Source organism: Pristiophorus japonicus, unplaced genomic scaffold (assembly GCF_044704955.1).
Source record: "Pristiophorus japonicus isolate sPriJap1 unplaced genomic scaffold, sPriJap1.hap1 HAP1_SCAFFOLD_529, whole genome shotgun sequence".
NCBI lineage: Eukaryota > Metazoa > Chordata > Chondrichthyes > Pristiophoridae > Pristiophorus > Pristiophorus japonicus.
In genome coordinates this window covers 323,211-337,117 of record NW_027254436.1, presented here as the reverse complement: position 1 = coordinate 337,117, position 13,907 = coordinate 323,211, and positions in this window count along the sequence as shown.

Sequence of the window (13,907 nt, the reverse complement as noted above, 5' to 3'; positions counted from 1 at the left end):
AATTTATTGCGTGACACAGACTAAGTTCAGAGAGCAGTTGAAGAATGTGGGGAAATATCCCCTCACATTGATTGTGTAATTCATTAAACGACGAAAAGCAGCGGAAACTCTGCAGTCTCCGACTCCCTGCGTCCTGAGATTGTGATCGATTCTTTCTCACTGCGTGGAACAAGTGATCTGGCTGAATATTAACACGTTCACTCACACACTGAGAACACTGGGCATCCTGTGAGGGCCAATAATCGGGGTCAACATTAACATGCTCACTCGCACACTGTCCACATTGCGCTCCGCGTGAGGATTCAGTGAACTGGGCGAATATTAACACAGTCATTCACAGCATGTCTGCCCTCGGCTCCGGGTGATGGGCCAGTTATCTTGGTGAACCTACTCACACACTCACAGAGTACCTAAACTGGGCTCCCTGTGCGGGGTACGACTCTCTCTCAAGCTCCTCTGGAAAGGCCTCTCGGCCCTACACAAACATGGATGGCCGTAACGTGCTTCATGAGTCAGTGCGACCCCTATTCGCATGAATACAGGCAGCATCTCCATTATACTCTTTATGGCCTTTGCAATAGGGTATAGTCATTTCTATTTATCATGTCCATTAATTAAAAATTATAACACTTTATAATGCTTTAAAATCATTCGAAAATCATAGAATCAGTGTTATAAAATTGTTAGAGCATAAGAACATAAGGACATAAGAATTAGAAACAGGAGTAGGCCATCTAGCCCCCCGAGCCTGCTCTGCCGTTAATAAGATCATGGCTGATCTGGCCTTGGACTCAGCTCCACTTACCCGCCCGCATGCCATAACCCTTAATTCCCTTATTGGTTAAATCCACCTGTGATTTGAATTCATTCATTGAGCTAGCCTCAACCCCTTCCCCGGGCAGAGAATTCCACAGATTCACAAACCTGTGGGAGAAGAGGTTCCTTCTCAACTCCGTTTTAAATTGGCTCCCCCGTATTTTGAGGCTGTGCACCTTGTTCTAGTCTCCCCGACCAGTGGAATCAACCTCTCTGCCTTTATCTTGTCTATGCCTTTCATTATTTTAAATGTTTACATAAGATCACCCTTCATCCTTCGGAACTCCAACGAGTAAAAATCTAATCAATCTATCATCATAAGGTAACCCCCTCATGTCCGGATTCAGCCGAGAGAATTGTCTCTGTACCCCCTCCAAAGCTAGTATATCCTTCCTTAAGAAAGGTGACCAAAACTGCACGTTGTACTCCAGGTGCGGCCTCACCAATACCCAGTATAGTTACAGCAGGACCTCTCTGCTATTTTACTCCAACCCTCTAGCAATGAAGGCCAACATTCCATTCGCCTTCCTGATTACCTGCTGCACCTGCAAAATACCTTTTTGGGATTCATGCACAAGGACCTGCAGATCCCTCAGCACCGTAGCATGTTGTAATTTCTCCCCATTCAAATAATATTGCCTTTTACTGTTTTTTTTTTCCAAGGTGGATGACCTCACATTTTCCGATATTGTATTCCATCTGCCAAACATTAGACCATTCGCTTAACCAATCTAAATCTCTTTGCCGCCACTCTGTGTCCTCTACACAACCCGCTTTCCCACTAACCATTGTATCATCTGCAAATTGTGTTGCACTACACTCCGTACGCTTTTCCAGATCTTCTATGTATATTGTAAACAATTGTGGTCCCAGCACCGATCCCCGTGGCACACCATTACCTACCGATTTCGAACCAGAAAAGGACCCATTTATCCCGACTCTCTGCTTTCGGTTAGCTAGCCAATTCTCTATCCATGCTAATACATCTCCTCTCACTCCACGTAATTTTATCTTCTGCAGTAATCTTCTGTGTGGCACCTTATCGAATGCCTTTTGGAAATCTAAATACAACACATCTATCGGCACACCTCTATCCACCATGCACGTTATATCCTCAAAGAATTCCAGTAAATTAGTTAAAATGATTTCCCCTTCATGAATCCATGTTGCATCTGCTTGATTGCACTATTCCTATCGAGATGTCACGCTATTTCTTCCTTCATGATAGCTTGAAGCATTTTCCCCACTACAGATGTTAAACTAACCGGCCTATAGTTACCTGTCTTTTGACTGCCCCCTTTTTAAACAGAGGCGTTACATTAGCTGCTTTCCAATCTGCTGGTACTTCCCCAGATTCCAGAGAATTTTGGCAGAATATAATGAATGCATCTGCTATAACTTCCGCCATCTCTTTTAATCCCTGGGCTGCATTTCATCAGGACCAGCGGACGTGTCTGCCTTGAGTCCTATTAGCCTGTCCAGCACTACCCGCCTAGTGATAGTGATTGTCTCAAGGTTCTCTCTTCCCACATTCCCGTGACCAGCAATTTTTGGCATAGTTTTTGTATCTTCCACTGTGAAAACCGAAGCAAAATAATTGTTGAAGGTCTCAGCCATTTCCACATTTCCCATTATTAAAGCCCCCTTCTCATCTTCTAAGGGACCAACATTTACTTTAGTCACTCTCTTCCGTTTTATATATCGATAAAAGTTTTTACTATCTATTTATATGTTTTGAGCAAGTTTACTTTCGTAATCTATCTTTCCTTTCTTTATTGCTTTCTTCGTCATTCCTTGCTGTCGTTTAAAATGTTCCAATTCTTCTAGTTTCCCACTCACCTTGACCACCTTATACACATTGGTTTTTAATTTGATACTCTCCTTTATTTCCTTGGTTATCAGCATGGACGAGGCCCGTTCGGCCCATCACGCCCATGCCGAATCGCAGCCTGTCCGACAGCACCTCGCTCTTTCTCTGTAGCCCTGCAATATCTTTCTTTCATCTAGAAAGGTGCGGGTTAAACATGGACAGTCAACATGGATGTGTTAAGGATAGGTCGCGTCTGACTGATATTTTGAGTTTTTGAGGATGTAACATGAATTGAGGATGAGGGCTATGCATTTGCTGCAGTGTATATGGAATTTAGCAAGGTGTCACATAGCAGATTGTTCACGAAAGTAAACGCCCTTCTAGCGTAAAGTGGGAAGTCGGATCCAAAATATGCTCAGTGGCTGGAAGCAAATGGTAATGGTTGATGGGTGTTTTTTGACTGAAAGGCTATTTCGAGCGGGGTTCCGCAGTGATCCGTACTAGGTCCCTTTCTTTTTGTCTTAAAGATTTTTGAGTTGAATGTACATTAATAAGAAGTTTGCACATTATTCTATAATCGGCTGTGTGGTTGGTAATAAATAAGGAAGCTGTGGATTGCAGGAAGATATCAACGAACTGGTCAGGTGGGCAGAACAGATGCCAATTGAATTCAATCCGGAGAATTGTGAGGTAATGCATTGAGGAGGGCTAACACGGCAAGTGAATACGCGTCAAAAGATGAGGTACTGAAAAGTGTAGAGCAACAAAAGGGCCTTGGCGTGCTTGCCCACAGGTCCTGGAAGGTCGTATGCCACGAAGATGTGACGGTAAAAAGTAATTTGTTCTAATTACCTTTGTTAGCCACGGCATAGACTATAAGTGCAGCGAGGTTATGTTTGAACTATATAAAACACCATTTAGGCCACAACTAGAGTATTGCGTGAAGTTCTTCTCTCCATATTACAGGAAAGTTGAGATTGCATTCGAGAGGGTAGAGAGGAAGATGTATAAGAGAGATGCTTGGATTGGACAATTGTGGCCATGAGGGAAGTATGGATAGGTTGCGTTTGGTTACATTAGTACAGAGGAGGCTGAGGAGCGTCGTTATTGAGGCGTATGAAATTATGCCCCCGAAAGTTTGTCACCATCCTCTGCCTGCTCCACGAAGGCATGGAAGTCGGGATTCTGATCAATGGACCAATCACAGACCCAACCCACGTCGAGATCGGGGTCAAGCAGTGCTGCGTCATCGCGCCAACACTCTTCTCGATCTTACTCGCTGAAATGATCCACCTCACACTCAACAAGTTCACCACATGAGTGGAAATTAAATGTAGAACCAGGTATGAACTGTTCAACGTTCGACATCGACAGGCCAAAATCAAGACCATCCCAATCTCTGTCCACAATCTAAAATATCCGAATGACACGTGAGTCTGTGCACATTCTGAGACTGAAGGGTCTACAACCAAGCAGCATCGATTCATGTAACTGCAGTGAGGTTTAGAGGAGATATGAGAGGAAATGTCTCCACCCAGATGATGGTGGGGTTATGGGGCTAATTGCCTGAAAGGCTGATAGAGGCAGAATCAGTCATCACATTAAACGAGTTATTGGATGTGCTTTTGGAGTGCTGTAAGTTACAGGGCTACGCACCATGAGCTTTAAAGTGGGATTAGTCTGGACAGCTTTTAGTCGGCGGCGCGGACACAACTGCCTCCTTTTGTGCTGTAAATTTCTGTTTTTCTATGATTATCAAACTTACTTTTGAGTCTGCCTCCACCATCCTTTCTGACAGTGCATTCCAGATCCTAAACATTCGCCACATAAAACTTTGGTTCTTTTGCCAATAACGTTAAAATTGCGCTCTCTGCTGCTCGATCATTCCGTAATTTTTCTCTATCTACTCTGTCTGAATCCCTCGTGAATTTGCAGATTTCTGTCAAATCTGCTCTCAATCTTCGCTGCTCCAAGGCGAGCCAAGCCAGCTTTTCCAGACTATCAACCTAACTGAAGTCCCTCATTCCTGGATTTATTCTCGCAAAATCTTCGCTGCACCATTTCTATGGTCGTCACATCTTTCCTAAAGTGCGATGTCCAGAAATGTACACAGTACTCCATTTGGGGCAGAACCAGTGTTGTACACAGGTTCATCATAATTTCAAATGTTTGCATCATATACCTCTATTTCTGACGTCCACGATCCCATAAACATTTTCAACCGCTTTTCCAACCTACCTTGTGAACTCACATCCAAGTCAATAATATATATCAAGAAAAGCAACGGTCCTTGAACCGACCCCTGCGGAACACCACTGCACAGCTTGCTCCAAACGGAAAAACAACCGTTCACCAGGACGCTCTGTTACCTGTCACTTAGCCAATTTATTATCCAGGATGCAACTGTCACTTTTAACTCATGGGCTTCAAACTTGCTGGCAAGACTATTTTGTGGCACGTTGTCAAAATATACTTTGGAATTCACTGTACTGATCAAGAAAGTTCTTCTGATCACTTTCAGAAATTCGGCCGCTTCTCTGCCTTTTACACTATTACAATTCCATTCCATATTTGTATCGTGAAGTTAAACGTTTTTACTTCCCTATGGTTCTTGCTGCTCTCTGTATGGCTCTGTTGAATTGCTCCTCCGTATCTTTCCCACTCTTTGGTAGTCTATATAATAAGCCTTGTAGTTTAATTGCAACTCTATTATTTATCAACTCTAGTCATTGACCCCTTCAGGATATCTTCCCTCTCCAGTACTGTAACATTCTCTTTAATCAATAGTGCCACACCATATCCTATCTTTAGTTCCCTATTTTTCCGGGAATTTAACCAGATATTCGTAATATCAATCCTGTCCTTTGCTCCAGCTCTCAGTTATTGCCACAATATCATATTCCCATGTCTCAATTTGTGCCTGCAGCTCAATTACCTTGTTTACTACACTTCGTGCTTTCACATACATACACTGTAACCGCCTCTTAGACCATGCTTGTATTCTTTTTTAGACTCTCCCAAACTAATACCGTACTATTTTAGAGCTCTCTGCCACTCCCATTACTGTGAGAATTTTCACCCTTTCTAATGTTACATGCTGGTGCCCACCCCACATCCATATTAGTTAATTCCCTCCCAAACAGCACCAGCAAACCTCCCTGCGAGGATACTTCTCCCTGGTCTGATGAAGTGCAACCTGTCCTGCTTGTTCAGGTCCCACCTCCCAAGAATATATCCCAATTCCTCAGAAATCTAAAGCCCTCCCCCCTGCACCATCCTTCCTGGCACACATTTATCTGCTCTATCCTTTTATTTCTGTACTCACTCGAGCATGACGCCGGAAGTAAACCAGAGATTACTATCTTTGAGGTCCTGCTCTTTAATCTCTCTCTGAGCTCCCTAAATCTACCGATGACTTTGGCACTGATATGAACTAGGGGCTCTGACTTTACACTCTTTCCTCTCAGAATGTCTTGCAGCCGCTCTATACCATCCTTAATCCTGGCATCTATTCGGCAAAGTACCATCCTGGAATCACGTTTGTGCTCGCAGAAACGCCTGTCTTCTCCCCTGATTATAGAATCCCCTGCCATTTTAGCTCTTCCACTCTTCTTCCTCCCCCCTATGCAGCTGAGCCACCAGCGCTGTCGTGCACATGAATCTGGTTTCACTGCGCAGGGAAACTATAGCCTCACCAGTACTCAGAACAGAATACTGGTTGGAGAGCGAGATGCACTCAGTGGATTTTTATAATACCTGCCTCGTCCTCTTTGTCTCGCTGGCGGCCACCCATTCCCTCTCTCTCTGAACCCTCTTCAGATGTGGGGTGATCACTTCAATAAACATGTTATCCACGTAGCACTCAGCCTCAAAAAGGCACAACAGTGGCGCTAGCTGCTGCTCAATCTCCGGAGCTCAGAGCTCGAGGTCCTCCAGCTGACGCCAATTCCTGCACATGTGTGTGCCCCGGACATGGGAAGCGCCAGTACTTTCCACTGGACTGAGCTTTCCTGTCCTGTCTCTATTTAATAGTGTAAGAATTAGCTTAGAAGTAATGAACATAAAACTTCTTAAAAAACACTCACCACATATTCTCCAATCAGTTTCACCCCATTTGTTGACGTCAGGTTTGGTATTTCACTCTGACTTCACTCTTTCAACTTCAGCTTGTGATGAATTGCTCGCAGTGCTCCTGTCGTTCCACATCTCGCCGCGTCCGACCTCGAGCGTGAAGCACGCTTTAGCCCACATCCCATCTCGCCGAGATCTCACCACCTTTGTCAAGCAAGACCTATCTTTCACAAATCAATGCTGGCACTCTCTGACCAACTGAAAATTTCCTTAATTTTAGATTCTAGCAATTTCCCTACAACAGATCGTAGAGTAACTGTTATAGAATTCCCCGGTTCCCATCTTTGACCAGTTTTAAACAGCAGATTGACTTGTGCAAGTTACCAATCTAAAGGTATGGTCGCCAAATCACGAGAACTTTGGAAAATAAGAGAGAGAGAGAGACAGAAAACTAGAGATGGAGAGAGAGAGAGAGGGCGGAAGGGAGAAAGAGAGAGAAGGTGGGAGGGAGATGGAGAGATAGACTGCGACTTAGACAGAGAGAGAGTGAGAGGCAGAGATGGAAAGAATGTGTAGAAGGAACTTTAATTTTTATCTGACCATTCTGCCCTTCCTGCGCCAACTCTGTCACTCGATGACTGGCTCACACATCACTGAGTAATTTACTCAGAAACAGAGCTGAGGATTAGCGTACATAAAAACGCAAGAACATAAGGATTGGGAGCAGGAGTCGGCCATACCCTTTCATCGAACCTGGTCCACCATTCAACTCCACTTTAGCACTCGATAACCTTATCCGACGATTCCCCTAGACTCCAAAAATATTTCTATCTCGGCATTGAATATATTCAGAGACTCAAATTCCACAGCCCTCTGGGGCAGAGAATTCCAAAGATTTTAACACTCTGAATGCAGAAATGCCTCCTCAACCCTGCCTGAAATGGTCGACCACTAATACTGAGTATGTGACTCCACGTTACAGACACTCCGGCCAGGGAAAACAACCTTTCTGCATCTACCCAGTAAATCCCCTTCATAATATTGAATGTTTGAATGAGGCCACCTCTAAATCTTCTAAACTCCAGAGAACACAATTCAATTTTTTGCTGTTTCTCATCATAAGGAAGCCTCATCATCCCAGGAATCAATCTAGTGAACCACTGTTGTACCGCCTCCTAGGGACGTATTTCCTTCCTTAGGTAAGTTGAGCCAAACAGATTGCCATGTTTGGTACCACTGCGATTGTGTAGGATCCTAGAAATGCTACTTTCCTCTTGGAATTCAAACCACCTGCAATAAAGGACAGCATGCCATTTGCCTTCCTTATTGCTTGCTGTAATTGCATGCTAGCTTTCTGTGTTTCTAGCAAAAGGACAACCACATCTCTCTGAACAACAACATTTAACAAATATTCTGAGTTCTATTATTTCTACCAAAGAGAATTGCCCCACATTACACTCCAGCTGCCACATTATTGCCCACTTAATTCGGTTATTCCTATCCGTTGGCATTATTTAGAGTACGGAAGGAGTTTTACTCTGTATCTAATCTGTGCTGTACATTCCCTGGGACTGGTTGATTGGACTGTATGGAGGCAGATAGGAGCAGAGTGGTTAAGAAGGAACCAGTGTATGTGGTGCATTGGGATTACCCGAAGGTATTCGATAAATTGCCACATAAAAGGTTGCTGCACAAGATAAATTTTCACTGCGTTGCGAGTAATATATTACCATGGATAGAGGATTGGCTAACAAACCATAAAACAGAGAGTCAGGATAATTAGGTCATTTTCGATTGGCAAACAGTGACTGGTGGGATGCCACAGGGATTGGTGCTGGGTCCTCAACTATTTACAATCTATTTTAATCAATTCGATGAATGGACCGAGTGAAACTTAGCCAAGTTTTCTGATGAAACACAGATGTATGGGAAAGGAAATTGTGAGGTGTTTACAATAAATATGCAAAGGGATATAGACAGGCAAAGTGAGTGGCTAAAAATGTGACAGATGGAGTATAATGCAGGAAAATGTGAGGTTATCGTCTTTTGAAGAAAAATAGAAAAGCAAATTATAATTTAAATGGAGGAAAATGCAAAGTGCTGCAGTACAGAGCGATCTGGTATCCTTGTGCATGAAACACAACAAAATAGTATGAAGGTACAGCTGGTAATCAGGCAGGCAAATGGAACCTTGGCTTTTATTGCAAAGTTGGTAGAGTATAAAAAAAGCGAACTCCTGCTATAACTGTACAGTGTATTGGTAAGGCCACATCCTAAATACTGCGCACAGTTTTGGACTCGCTATTTAAGGAAGTATATACTTGCATTGAGGCTGCTCAACGAAGGTTCACTAAGTTTCCGGTGATGAGGGGTTTGCATTTTGAAGATACATCGAGTAAGTAGTGCCTATACACATTGGAGTTAAGAATGAGAAGTGATCTTATCGAAACATATAAAATAAATACAGGGCTCGACAAGGTGGATGCAGAGAGGATATTGCCACTCATAATGGAAAATAAAACTAGGGGACATAGTCTCAGAATAACGGAACCCCCATTTAAAACTGAGATCAGGAGGAATTTCTTCTCTCAGAGGGTTGTATATCTATGGAATTATCTGCCCCAGAGAGCTATAGAGTCTGCATCATTGAATATATTCAAAGCGTAGATAGACAGATTATTGAGTGATAAATGAATAAAGGGTTATGCGGAGCGGGCAGGGAGGTGGTGCTCTGTCCGTGACCAAATCAGCCATGAACTTATTTGATCGTATTTAATGGCGCAGCAAGTTCGAGGTGCTAAATGACAAGCCCCTAATTCTATAGCTTATTTTTTTATGTTATTATGAGATTTAGCCTGTATCTCACTACTTGCTGTACTGCCCTGGGAATGTTTGATTGGAAACTTTTGAAGGAGCTTTACTCTGTATCTAAATGGTGCTGCAACTGCCCTGCGAGTATTTGATGTGACAGTGTCGACTGAGATGTAATCTGTGTCAAACCCTTGTTCACATTATCCAGCGAGTGTTTGATGTGACAGTGTAGAGTGAGCTTTGCTCTTTATCTAAACCGAGCTGTACCTGCATTGCTAGTGTTTGATGGGAGAGTGCAGAGCGAGCTTTACTCTCTATCTTACCCGTGCTGAACCTATCCAGGGAGTGTTTGATGGGACCGTGTTGAGGGATCTTTGCTCTGAATGTAAACGGTGGTTTAACAGCCCTTGGATTGCTTGATGCGATATCGAGGAGGTAGCTTTTCTCTCGACCTTACCGGTGCTGAATCTATCCAGGGAATCTTTAATGGGATAGTTTAGCTTCGGCTTTAGTCTGTCTTTAACCCGAGCTGTACCTGCACTGGAAATGTTGATTGGGCAGTGTAGAGTTAACTTTACTTTTTATCTAAGCCATGCTGTCCGTGTCCTTGTAATGCGTGATGGCACAATTTAGAATGAGCTTTACGCTGAACATAATTTGCCCTGCGAGAGTTTGATGGGACAATGGAGAAAGATCGTTATTTATATAATAGCCGTGCTGTACCTGCTCTGCGACTGTTTAATGGGACCGTCTCGAGGGAACATTGCAATGATTGTAACCGGTGCTTTACCTGCCATGTGATTGCTTGATGCAAAATCGGAAAGGGAGTTTTACTCTGTATCCAACACGTCCTGTAACTGCACTCGAAGAGTTTGATGAGACAGTGTAGAGGGAGCTTTACTCTGTATCTAACCCGTACTGCACATTCCCTGCGACTGTTTGTTGAGACAGTGTAGGGGGAGCATTACGCTGAATGTAAACCGTGCTCTGCCTGCCCTGGTATTGTGTGATGCGAGTGAGCAAGAGAGCTTTACTTTGTTGCTGAACCCCTGGTCGACCAGCCTTGAGTATTTTTGATGGGGACACAGCAAAGGGAGCTTTATAGTATCAGAGAATCATCGATATTAGCAGCAAAGCAGTATGCCATTTCGGCCCATCCTGTCCGCGCTGGGCGACCAATCTCTATCCAGTCTAATCTCACTTTCCAGCTTTTGGTCCGTAGCCATGTAGGTTATGGGTCTTTTAGGGCGCATCCAAGTATGTTCTACATGTGGTGAGGTTTCGTGCCTCTCAGGCAGAGATTTCCCGACCCCCACCACTCACTGGGTGCAGACATTGCCCCTCATATCTCATCATATCTCCCACCAATTACTTTAAATCTATGCACCCTGGTTGATGACCACTCTGCCAAATGAAACCGATCCTTCCTATTATTCTATCCAGGATGCTCATAATTTTACACAGCTGAATCAGGTCTCCCCTTAGCCTCCGCTGTTCCCAACAAAATAGATCCAGCATCTCCAATATTTCCTCATAGCTAAAATTTTCGAGCCCAGGCAACATTCTAGTAAATCTCATCTTTCCTGCTGCTGCCAAACAGGGTTTTATAAAGTTGAAGCCTGACCTCCTTGCTCTTGTATTCAATACTTCGACTTATCAAGCGAAGTGTTCCATGTACCTTAACCGAAGATTCCACTCCACCTTGTTCGACTTTGCACTCGACCAAGTTCGTCCCATTATCCACAATTCTGCTCTCATCGTTTCCCTCGCTCTCACGCAGAAAATTACGTTTTTACGCTTGCACTCACCTTCCACCCAACCAGCCACCAGAATGAACGGATCGACCTCCACCTTGTCTGCCTCCTCGAGCGTGATTCAACCACCAAACTCTTCTTCTCCTCTCTTCCCATTCCAGCATTTCTGAAGAGTACGCTCCTTCCGCTAGACAATGGTCCATTCCACAGTCACTCTAATCAGCCCCTCCCCTTCCCACCGCATCTTCCCAGGCAATCGCAGAAAATGCAACATCTGCGTTGTTGTCTCCTTCCTATCCACTGTCCAGCGTCCCAAACACACCTTCCAGGTAAAACATTGTTTCACTTCTTTCAATGTGTCATACTGTATTAGCTGCTCACCATGTGGTCTCTTCTGCACTGGTGATAGCAGGCACAGATTGGGTGATCACTTTGTGAAGCGCCATTGGTAAGGCGGCAAGCTTGATTCTGAGCATGCGGTCAGAAGGTATTTTAATTCTCCGCCCCACTCCCCCTCTGAGATCGATGTTCTTCCTGAAATGAAGCTCAACGTAAGCTCTAGGAACGGCACCTCATCTTTCCATTCGGCAGTTTACATTCTTCTCTAATCAAGATTGAGTACAACAAATGAAGGTCATGAAGACGTCTCCCATTTTTAGGACACGAGCTGTTGTTAATGATTCTGCTCTTCCTATTTAGTGATCCACTAAACCCATCTTTTGTTTCTTTCCTTGTCCCAATGTTATCCCCTTCTGCTTTGCGCAATCCATCCCTTGATTCATTTCATCTCACCTGCATTCCACCCTGTCACAGATCTTTCTCTTGGTTCCTTCCCCAGCCCCGATCAGTTTCCCTGCCTCTTTACCTGTTTAAAACCTGCTACAACTCCAACTATCTCCAGTTGTGAAGATTAGTCACCGATCTGACAGGTAAAATTCACTTCGCTCTCCAGAAATGCTTTCTGGCCTGCTGAATATTTCAAACAATTTCTGTCTGAATTTCGAATTTTCAGCACCGCAAATACTTACCATTGGAAATATTGAGATCAGCTCGGTGGGTGTGTGGCACGGTAACCAAGCGGCAAGGGCTCCGTCTTATAAACTGAAAAGCAAGAATCATCCCCTCCGCATGCATTCTTAAAATGTTGCTTTCAACCTCCTGTTGCTCCTAAAGATTTCAAATTGAATCTAAATCTGCTAATCCATGATTATGAAGATCCAGTGAATCTCTTGGATATGTCGGAGATCGAAGCTGCTTCCTGCGTTTTTCTTGAATTTGGCGTGCAGTGAGATGATCATGTCCTTTGTGCCCCCCAGTGGGCAGAATGAGTACTATGAATGTGTGACCTCGACAGGAACTGGGAGAATGGGATGAAGGAGGATTCTTCCGGTGACTTTCTCTCGGGCAGGCAGCAGGGAAACTCCTCTGTAATTATCGCAAATGGACTTGTCGCCTTTCTTGAAGCTAGTCACGATTACAACACGTCAGAAATCTGCTGGCCTGCTCTCCTCATTCCAAATAAGAGAACTGAGTTATTGGATTCGCGCCAAAAGTAATTTGCCGCCATGCTTCAGTGCTTCTGCGGGGATTCCATCTGCTGCTGAGGCCTTCTTGTTCTTCAATTATCGATGGCCTTTTGAACATTGTGCCAGGCTTCGGTGTTTCTGAGTTGGTGATGGGTAGCATGCTGTCGGATGGAATCGAGGACACTCATGTCTCTGATAAGCCGATCTTGAAGTACGCCTTCCAGCGGGCACTGACTGCTTCTCTGTCCTTGCAATTACTCTTCCGTTTCTGACCCTCAGTTGGGTACAAACTTCACTGCTTGATCATAATTGTTCTTGGTTGCGCCAATTAATCTTTGCACGTCCTGTTTGTCAGCTAGTTGCTGGATATCCTGCGCTATTTCCACCCACCATCTGTTATTTAGGTCGCGAGATTTATCTTGGATCGCGGTCGTCAGACGTCTAAAGAACTGCCTTCTTGCTCTCGAGATGTGCATCTGTTTCCAATTCAACAATGACTTGCATTTGTGGCTTATTAGCTCCTGGATCTTCTGGTCATTCTCGTCGAACCAGTCTTCATGTTTCCTCATGGATTTATCGACAGCGATGCTAACTATAGAGGCATTGAAGGCCGACCAGGCAATGTGGACATTCTGCCTCCCAGGCTGACTGGAATTCTTGAAGTTGGTTGCGAGGCGCTATGTCAATAGGACTTTCATAATAGGGTCTTTGAGTGCTCCAGCATTTCTGTTCCAGCTGCTGTTTTGAGTCTACATTCATATAATAACAGGGTGGATTAGACGGTGGTCCATTTAGCAATCATCAGCTATTGTCATGGCGTGGGTGATGCAGACGTGGTTGCGATCCCAAGACAAGACAATGACGTAGTTATCTTGTTGGAACAGTAAACCAACCACATTGTGAATGAATTGAAACATATACCGCCCAGCTTCGAAATCAAGCAATGCTTATTGGTAGAAAGCTGATTTTTATATATATCCTGTTGCTGCGTTGAGCAATTAAGGCAGTTAGATTTCTTGTCACCGGAAAACCAACAACTGTTTTTACGATGAAAATAATCCCAGCCTGCGCGATATATGTAGCACCGGGATGGCAAGACAAATGGAGCAGCGTCACAGA